A 9,789-nucleotide genomic window follows, 5' to 3' on the forward strand; every position below is an offset into this window, starting at 1 on the left:
CCGTGGATACTTGATTCCGGGATCACGGAGGAGAGATGGGACGTTATTGGGGAACAGATGACGGACTATGAAGACTCCCACCCGGGGGAGCTAAAGGACGTGGACTTTCTTATACACGGTATCCTCCGTGCGGCCTTTCAAGGGCCTGAGAGACTCGTTCATAAGTTTGACGCGACCTGCCGGACTGACAAGGAGGAAGCGGGGCAGGAAAGAGGAGTACCAGAGGCTTCGGTCCCGGGAGCCACTTGGGCTGAAGTCCGATGCCTGGCCCCAGTGGAAATCCGACCAGGGGACACTGTAAACGTCCCAATACAGCCCCTCCCCTGGAGGGCCCTAGTGGTGGGGCTTCAGACAAGAGCGGCAGGGGTCGTTCATTCGTCCGAACGGGGGGAAGGGCCCGGGAAGATTCCCCTCACCAACCATCATCTGAATGGTATATACCTAGGATCGGGAATGGTCATTGCTCGCGCTACGCCCCTTGACCCCCCGCCCCCTGATCCCCCGCCCCCAGCTATTGGAATAATACAGGAAATAACCCTTGATAAACCGTGGCGGACCCTCTTAGTTGAGGGAAAGCCCCTTAAAGGGCTCCTGGACACCGGGGCCGATCACTCCGTTATTCAGGATTGCTGCTGGGCAGCGGAGTGGCCACTAGCAAACCACTCGATGGGGGTGCAAGGCGTGGGGGGACTGCAAGCCGCGAGAGAGGCGGGGCGTTTGTTGATTTGGTCTTACCGGGGACGGCAAGGTGCGTTCGTCCCGCTGTGCGTTCAAGGGCTCCGAATGAATCTGTGGGGTAGAGATGTTCTGCAGGGGCTGGGAGCCCACCTTATAGATGAAGCTGATCCTTTTTAGGTGGGGCCACTGGGTTCCGGGGCTTGTCAACACCCCCACTGGTATGGCTTCCACACCCACCGGTATGGGTGGACCAGTGGCCCCTGACCAAGGACAAGCTGCGGGCGCTGAGGGAACTAGTTGCACTCCAATTTGCACAGGGGCACCTAGAGGAATCGTTCAGCCCCTGGAACGCCCCCGTATTCGTTATAAAAAAGAAAGCCGCAGGGAAGTGGCGCTTCCTCATGGATTTAAGGAAAATCAATGCACTCATTGTGCCAGTGAGACCCCTACAACCCGGATTGCCCTCCCCTAACATGATTCCAAAAAATCACCAGATCCGGGTCGTAGACATTAAGGACTGCTTTTACAGCATCCCGTTACACCCTGACGACAGGGTGAAGTTAGCTTTTACTGTCCCGAGCCCGAATTTCGCGGAACCAGCACTCCGGTACCAGTGGAAGGTGCTGCCACAGGGCATGTCTTGTAGTCCTACCATATGCCAGTGGTTCGTGGGGCGGATACTCGCCCCTTTCCGCAAGGAATACCCGGGGGCGACGATCGTCCATTACATGGACGACATCCTTCTGGGTATGCCCGACCAAGGGCAGGTACAGATGCTCACCCGGCGAGTGGTGACAGCCCTCGCGGCCCAGGGTTTATTCGTAGCACCTGAGAAGGTACAAGACTCAGCCCCGTACACGTACCTTGGGTTTGACGTCACCGAGACCCGGGTGACTCAAAGACCACCCCATATTGACCCCCGGAAATACGTCACGTTAAACGATATTCAGGGTTTGGTAGGGAAGATTCAATGGATGCGCGCGAGAACGCCCATCCCCTCCGCCCTCATGCAACCCCTGTACGATCTCTTAAAAGGAGACCCCAATCTTAAATCGCACCGCGAATGGACGGAGTCCGCGAAAAGGGCACTCCGAGAAATCACACAACGGTTGGCGGGTAGCCATACTTCTCGAGCTGAACCCCACCTCCCCATGGAGGTCACGATATTTCGGGAGGGTAGCCTTTTCGCGGCTATACACCAAGGAACCGAGATTCTCGAATGGTGTTATCCTCGAAACCCCTCCCGTGTTCTCCCAAAGGAGACTGAGCTTCTCGGTCGCTTTTGCCAGAACGCCATACAGAGGGTAGTGGCGCTTTCGGCCACTTACCCTATAGTCCATGCCGGGATAGCCATGGGAGACCTTGAGGCGATAGCCAGGGGCAGCTTCCTGTGGGCCATGCTCCTACAGCAGGCCACCTTTACGGAACGCTCCCCGTTGACTCTTAGCCACTTATACGAGGGATCGGACATTCTGACCCCTAGGGTGATCTCCGATACTCCGGTCGGAGGAGACAATGTCTTTACGGACGCCACCAAGGAACACCGGGCGGCAGTTTTCAATCAGACCACCGGTGCCTTGTCGGTGCTCGACACACCATACGGCTCGACTCAGCGAAATGAACTTTTCGCTATCATATGGGCAATGACTACCTACCCCCAGGCGATCAATATTATCTCGGATAGCCTGTATGCCGTTAATCTTGCCCGGCGAATCGAAACCTCCATACTTTTCGACAGGCACTCGGAGATTGGGAACATGATCTCTCGGCTTCAGGCTGCCGTAGCGGCTAGGGAATGTAAGGTATACCTCATGCACGTCCGTTCCCACACAGACGGACAAGGGCCGATCTTTGACGGCAACCGAACTGTGGATGCCAGCCTACACCCCACAGGGCCGTCGCTAATGGGGCTGGATGCCGCGGCTGCGGCGCATAGGGAGTTCCATCTCCCGGCCACCTCGCTCTGCCGGCTGTATGGGGTCACTAGAGAGGAAGCCCGGTCTATTGTCTGGCGCTGTACTCGCTGTCTTCCGTTCACCCCACGGCCGGCAGGGTCGACGGGTGTGAACCCCCGGGGGCTCACGCCGAACGAGCTGTGGCAAATGGATGTCACCCACTGGGGGACCTCCACGATTCATATGACCATTGACACCTTCTCCGGATTCATGCTGGCAACACGCCAAGCCGGAGAAGCCGCAAAACATGTGCAGAACCATTTGTACCATTGCTTTGCCACTATAGGCACACCCCAGGAGATAAAGACCGATAATGGCCCCTGCTATGTCTCCAAAGCCATGTCCCTCTTTTTCTCCTCCTTTGGCATCTCCCATATTACCGGGATACCTTACAACCCCAACGGTCAAGGCATAGTGGAAAGGGCAAACAGGACGCTGAAAACTCTCCTGCAAAAGCAGGGGGTGGGGAAGCGGGTCACGCAGTGCGCCCTAGACAAGGCAACGTACACCCATAACTTCCTATCTGTTGATCGGGAGACAGGACTCTCCCCCGCCATGCGGCAACTCTGCCACAGGTCCACGACCGTGGAACCCCGGCGCCATCACCCGCACGCACGCACTACGGGGCGAGCAATGTGGCGTACTGTGGAGGGCGATTGGCGCGGTCCTGATCCGGTACTAATTCGGGGTCGAGGGTATGCTTGTATCTCCACAGGTGATGGCCCCGTTTGGATCTCCTCGCGACACCTCCGCCTCGTCGGGGAAGACGATGCCCAGCCGCAGGGGAAGTCCCAGCGCCCTGATTCCCCTCCTCCTCCCCCTCCTTCCCCTTAACCTTCCCCTTCTTCCCGGGGGCGCGGTGGGGAGGGAGGCCGGGACGCGGATTAACTGGACTGCTCTGGTAAATAGCCACCTAAGGGATGTTGAGGAGCAGAGCGGGGTTTGGAGGTGGGCCCTCCTCGCCAATGCGCCTTTGTTGCGCATGGTCTCCTGGAGGGAGGACTCCCCCCAACTCTCATTTCGAGGGAACGTGACCAAGCTCACGGGCCAGCACCGGGGTCAGTCCCCAGACACTGACCATCATGACATCCGTATTCGGGGCGCTATCTTGCGCAGCACTGGTCCCCCCATATGCTGGTACACCGGCAATGGGGCTTTCTTGAACCAGCCCGAGGTGACCCGATCTTGCTTGCGGTTGCTAAATTTTACTTCTACACTGGAAGTCAACATACCCGGAGGTCAGGGGCACCCCACACACCGAAACCTTACCCTGCTGGGGATCCACGGCACACTTCAGTGCACCCCCGGCGGCACAAAATCCAGCGAGGGAAGCGGGGGGTATTTTGGCCCTATCCGCACTGCGAGCTCGCTCCCCGGTCCCGGGAGAATGTGCGCCGAGGGTCGGGGTGGGGTTTGGATGCCTCTAACTGACTGTTCCACGGGCATATTCCTCTGTATTCCCCATAATGATAACGGTACCCTCCTGCTCTCCTGGGATAACCACGTTGGGGACCGCACATATACAGAGGCGGCCGCACCAGGGCTTTACGCGCTACCGTGGGGGACGCACCACCCCGGTCTCTGGAAAGCCTTTACTTCCCTGCGCTCCCCCACCGCGACTGTTAGGGTCCGCTCGTGCGCCTGCCCTGACGGGGCGACGTGCCAGGATTACCCTTTCTCGGTGTATCGTATTATTTTCCGTGAGGGTCTGAATGTTTCCCTGCACTTGCAGGGCAATTGTGCCGACCATGATTATGTCTTTCAAGGGAACGCCCTTATCCCTGCCCCTTACGCGCTTATAGCCTGCCCAAGTACTGACCCCAGCTGGAACCTTACTGCCTCCCGGTCAGCTTACGGCGACTTTTCCTTGTCCACCACGGGTTCCTCTCAATTCGTCCTTATGTCTCGGGCGCGACCCATGGCCACGGAGGGTGCGGCAGATTACGCTGTTTGGCTGGTCCGGCGGCCCCGCTACACCCTTATACCCGTTAAGTCCGCTGACCCTTGGTTTTCCCAGGCCTCCGACCATCGATGGCACACCCTAGCGACCCGCTTGCGTGGCTTGCGCACCTGCAGGGAATTATTTGAGGCCATGCTGGGTATCGCGAACCTCACGTTTTCCGCCTTCCAGGAATGGCAAATCCTGAATCTGTACGATCGGACTGGTTTCCTCGCGTCTCAGCTCTCGGCCTTCATGCACTCCACCCAACTGGCGTGGGGGGTTCAGCGTCACCTGGACGCTTCCCTGCAGCAGGAGCTGATCGGCCTTGAGCACGTGATCGAGACGCTCGGTGACGAGGTTCGCCTCCTGTCCCTACGGCAGGCGGTGAAATGCGACTACCGGTATCGGCATGTCTGCGTGCTTCCGCTCCGCTGCAACGCCACCGACTCTTCGTTCCCTGCCTCCTGGGACGGAGTAAAGAAACACCTGGAGGGACTTTTCCTGGCCGCCAACGTGACCGGCGAGTTACAGGAACTGTGCCGCCTTATCGATGAGCTCAACGCCCAGTCGCTGCGCTTCCCCAAGGCTTGGGACGACCTAGGCCGCGGGGAGGACGTGGTGGAGGAACTTTGGGACTGGATTAAACGCGTGATGCCCGGGGGATTGGCCCCTTGGCTGGTCTCGGTCCTTGCCACCACTGGGGGCGTTTTGCTTTTGCTCATGTGCCTCCCGTGCCTCCTTCGTCTCTTTTGCTCCATTGTTGCCCGGGTGGTCCGCGAGCTTACGGTCGAGATGCTCCCATTGCGCGGACACCCTTAGCGGTCCCCGCCATAACGGGAGGGGGACACGTGGGGAGCGTGGGAAAGACAGGGAGTATGTGCACACAAACTGTACCCAACGGCTCAAAGCCAAACAGACTCAACAACAGGAGATAAAGGGACCAGGGCAAGAAAAACAAGCTTGCACCTGCAATGCTCGGAGGCAACCTCAAGGCCATATCTGCAGCCAGCAATGGTTGGCAACGGGTGGCTGGGGGCCAGCCAGAGCAAACGCTTCGTGATGGACAGAGCTGTTGCTAGGCTAGTGGCTGGAGGGTGGCGAGTGAGTGTGCTACATGGCCTGAGAAATCCCTGCCCCCGGGCAACGGGGGGTATAAGAGACGAACAAGACAAGGGGCGGTGCACACACACACACAGGTGCCCTCTCTCCCTCCTTTTCTCTCTCTCTCTCGTTCTCTCTCTCTTTATTAACTATGTAATCGCTGATGGCAAATAAACGGCAACCAAGCTTCGGACCTCTGGCTGACTCTTCCTGGTGTGAACGCGCGGCCTGCGTCCGGAGACGTCCGAAGACCCGGAGAGGGTAAGAACCCGAGAGTTGCCCCCGAAACCCCGGGGAGCAACGCGGCACTACCATCCTTCCCGTCTCACAAGCCCGCAACCTTGGTGTCATCCTCGACTCCGCTCTCTCATTCACCCCTCACATCCAAGCCGTCACCAAAACCTGCCGGTCTCAGCTCCGCAACATTGCCAAGATCCGCCCTTTCCTCTCCATCCAAACTGCTACCTTGCTCATTCAAGCTCTCATCCTATCCCGTCTGGACTACTGCACCAGTCTTCTCTCTGATCTCCCATCCTCGTGTCTCTCTCCACTTCAATCCATACTTCATGCTGCTGCCCGGATTATCTTTGTCCAGAAACGCTCTGGGCATATTACTCCCCTCCTCAAAAATCTCCAGTGGCTACCAATCAATCTGCGCATCAGGCAGAAACTCCTCACCCTGGGCTTCAAGGCTCTCCATCACCTCGCCCCCTCCTACCTCACCTCCCTTCTCTTCTTCTACTGCCCAGCCCGCACCCTCCGCTCCTCCACCGCTAATCTCCTCACTGTACCTCGTTCTCGCCTGTCCCGCCATCGACCCCCGGCCCACGTCATCCCCCGGGCCTGGAATGCCCTCCCTCTGCCCCTCCGCCAAGCTAGCTCTCTTCCTCCGTTCAAGGCCCTGCTGAGAGCTCACCTCCTCCAGGAGGCCTTCCCAGACTGAGCCCCTTCCCTCCTCTCCCCCTCGTCCCCCTCTCCATCCCCCCATCTTACCTCCTTCCCTTCCCCACAGCACCTGTATATATGTATATATGGTTGTACATATTTATTACTCTATTTATTTATTTATTTATTTATTTTACTTGTACGTTTCTATCCTATTTATTTTATTTTGTTGGTATGTTTGGTTCTGTTCTCTGTCTCCCCCTTTTAGACTGTGAGCCCACTGTTGGGTAGGGACTGTCTCTATGTGTTGCCAATTTGTACTTCCCAAGCGCTTAGTACAGTGCTCTGCACATAGTAAGCGCTCAATAAATACGATTGATTGATTGATTGATTGATTCTCAGGAACCCGGTTCCTCCCCCTCCTCCTTCCCTCACTCCAAACGATCTGGCCTCCTACTTCATTAACAAAATTAAATCCATCAGGTCCGACCACCCCAAAGTCACTCCACCCACTTCTCCAACCCCCCGGCTCTCAACACTCTCTGCTACTCTCCCATCCTTTCAGGCAGTATCCTCAGAGGAGCTCTCCTCCCTCCTCTCAAGTGCTACTTCGGCCACCTGTGCCTCTGACCCCATTCCCTGTCATCTCATGAAATCTCTCTCTCCATCCCTTCTCCGCTCCTTAACTTCCATCCTCAACCGCTCACTTTCCACTGGTTCCTTCCCCTCTGCCTTCAAACATGCCCATGTCTCTCCCATCCTTAAAAAACCCTCTCTTGACCCCACCTCACCTTCTAGTTATCGTCCCATATCCCTCCTACCATTCCTTTCCAAACTCCTTGAACAAGTTGTCTACACACGGTGCCTCGAATTCCTCAACACCAACTCTCTCCTCGACCCCCTCCAGTCTGGCTTCCGTCCTCTGTCTTCCACGGAAACTACCCTCTCAAAGGTCACCAATGACCTCCTGCTTGCCATATCCAACGGCTCATACTCTATCTTAATCCTTCTCGACCTCTCAGCTGCCTTCGACACTGTGGACCACCCCCTTATCCTCCACACGCTATCCAATCTTGGCTTCACAGACTCCGTTCTATCCAGGTTCTCCTCTTATCTCTCCGGTAGTTTATTCTCAGTCTCTTTTGCAGGCTCCTCTTCCCACTCCCATCCCCTTACTGTGGGGGTTCCTCAAGGTTCAGTTCTTGGTCCTCTTCTGTTCTCTTCTGTTCTCCCCCCTGTTCTAAGCACTGTACTAAGAGCTTGGGAAGTACAAGTCGGCAACATATAGCGCTCAGTACAGTGCTCTGCACACAGTAAGCACTCAATAAATATGACTGAATGAAAGAATGATTTTGTTAATTATATCTGTAATCGTAGTTTTCGAATTGATGCCTGTTTACTTGTATTGATGTCCTGATGCCATTTTAATTGTATTAGTACCTGTCTCCTCCTCTAGACTGAAAGCTAGTTGTGGGCAGGGATCATCTCTCTAAGGGAGGAGAGTCTCCAATCTGGCTTCTGCCCCCTTCACTCCACTGAAACCGCCCTCTCAAAGATCACGAATGACCTCCTTCTTGCCAAATCGAAAGTCTCCTCCTACTCCATCCTAATCATCCTCGACCTTTCAGCTGCCTTTGACACTGTCAACCATCCCCTTCTCCTCAACAAGTTATCCAACCTTAATAATAATAAAAATGATGGTATTTGTTAAGTGCTTACTATGTGCGAAGCACTGTTCTAAGTGAATGGGATTGACATAAGGTAATCAGGTTGTCCCACATGGGGCTCACAATCTTAATCCCCATTTTACAGATGAGGCAATTGAGGCACAGAGAAGTGAAGTGACCGGCCCAAAGTCACATAGCAGACAAGTGGCAGAGTCGGAATTAGAATCCACGACCTCTGACTCCCAAGCCCGGGTTCTTTCCACTAAACCACGCTGCTTCTCTGACCTTGGTTTGGCTTCATTGACTCTATCTTCTCCTCTAATTTCTCTGTCCCTTCAATTCTCAGTCTCCTTTGTGGGCTCCTCCTCCTCTTCCCAGCCCCTTACTGTAGGGATCTCGTAAGGGTCAGATCTTGGTCACCTTCTATTCTCCATCTACACTGACTCCCTTGAAGAACTCATTCGCTCTCTCGGCTTCAGCTATCATCTCTATGCGGATCTAGAACTCCTCCCCAGTTTTTTTCTCCCTCTCTCCTTCGCATCTCCTCCTGCCTTTGGGACATCTCCACCTGGATGTCCTCCTGCCACCTAAGACTCAACAGGTCAAAGACAGATCTCCATATTTTCCCTGGAGCCCGAGCTTGGGAATCAGAAGTCACGGGTTCTAATCCCAGCTGCCCCATTTATCTGCTTTGTGACTTTGGGCAAGTCACTTCAATTCTCTGCCTCAGTTACCTCATCTGGAAAATGGGGATTAAGACTGTGAGCCCCACATGGGACAGCCTGATTATCTTGTATCTACCCCAGTGCTTAGGACAGTGCTTGGTACATAGTAAGTGCTTAACAAATACCATCATCATCATCGTCGTCATCACCATCATTATTATTCCCTCCTAAGTCCTGGTCTCTCCGGAACTTTCCCATCACTGTAGACAGCATAGCCTTCCTTCCTGTCTCACAAGCCTGTAACCTTGGTGTCATCCTTGACTCTACTCACTCATTCACCCCACACAACCAATCCGTCACCAAATCCTGCCAGGCTCACCTTCACACATCGCCAAGAGCCACCCTTTACTCTCCAAACCAAACCTCCACCACGTTAGTACAATCACTCATTCTACCCCCACTGGATTACTGATTCAGTATCCTTTCGGACCTCCCAACCTCCTGCCTCTCCCTACTTCATTCATTCATTCACTCATTCATTCATTCAATCGTATTTATTGAGTGCTTACTGTGTGCTAAACACTGTACTAAGCGCTTGGAAAGTACAATTCGGCAACAGACACAATCCCTACCCAACAATGGGCTCACAGTCTAGAATAGGGGAGACAGACAACAAAACAAAACAAGCAGACAGGCATCAAAAGCATCAATATAAGCAGTATTATAGATATATACACATCATTAATAAACCAGAATAATAAATAGGTACATATATACACAAGTGCTGTGGGGTGGGGGGGCAGAGCAGCGAGAGGGAGTTGGGGCGATGGGGAGGGGAGGAGGACTAGAGGAAAACGGGGGCTCAATCTGGGAAGGCCTCCTGGAGGAGGTGAGCT

The sequence above is a fragment of the Tachyglossus aculeatus genome, unplaced genomic scaffold, assembly GCF_015852505.1.
Source record: "Tachyglossus aculeatus isolate mTacAcu1 unplaced genomic scaffold, mTacAcu1.pri SUPER_30, whole genome shotgun sequence".
In the NCBI taxonomy this organism is placed as follows: domain Eukaryota; kingdom Metazoa; phylum Chordata; class Mammalia; order Monotremata; family Tachyglossidae; genus Tachyglossus; species Tachyglossus aculeatus.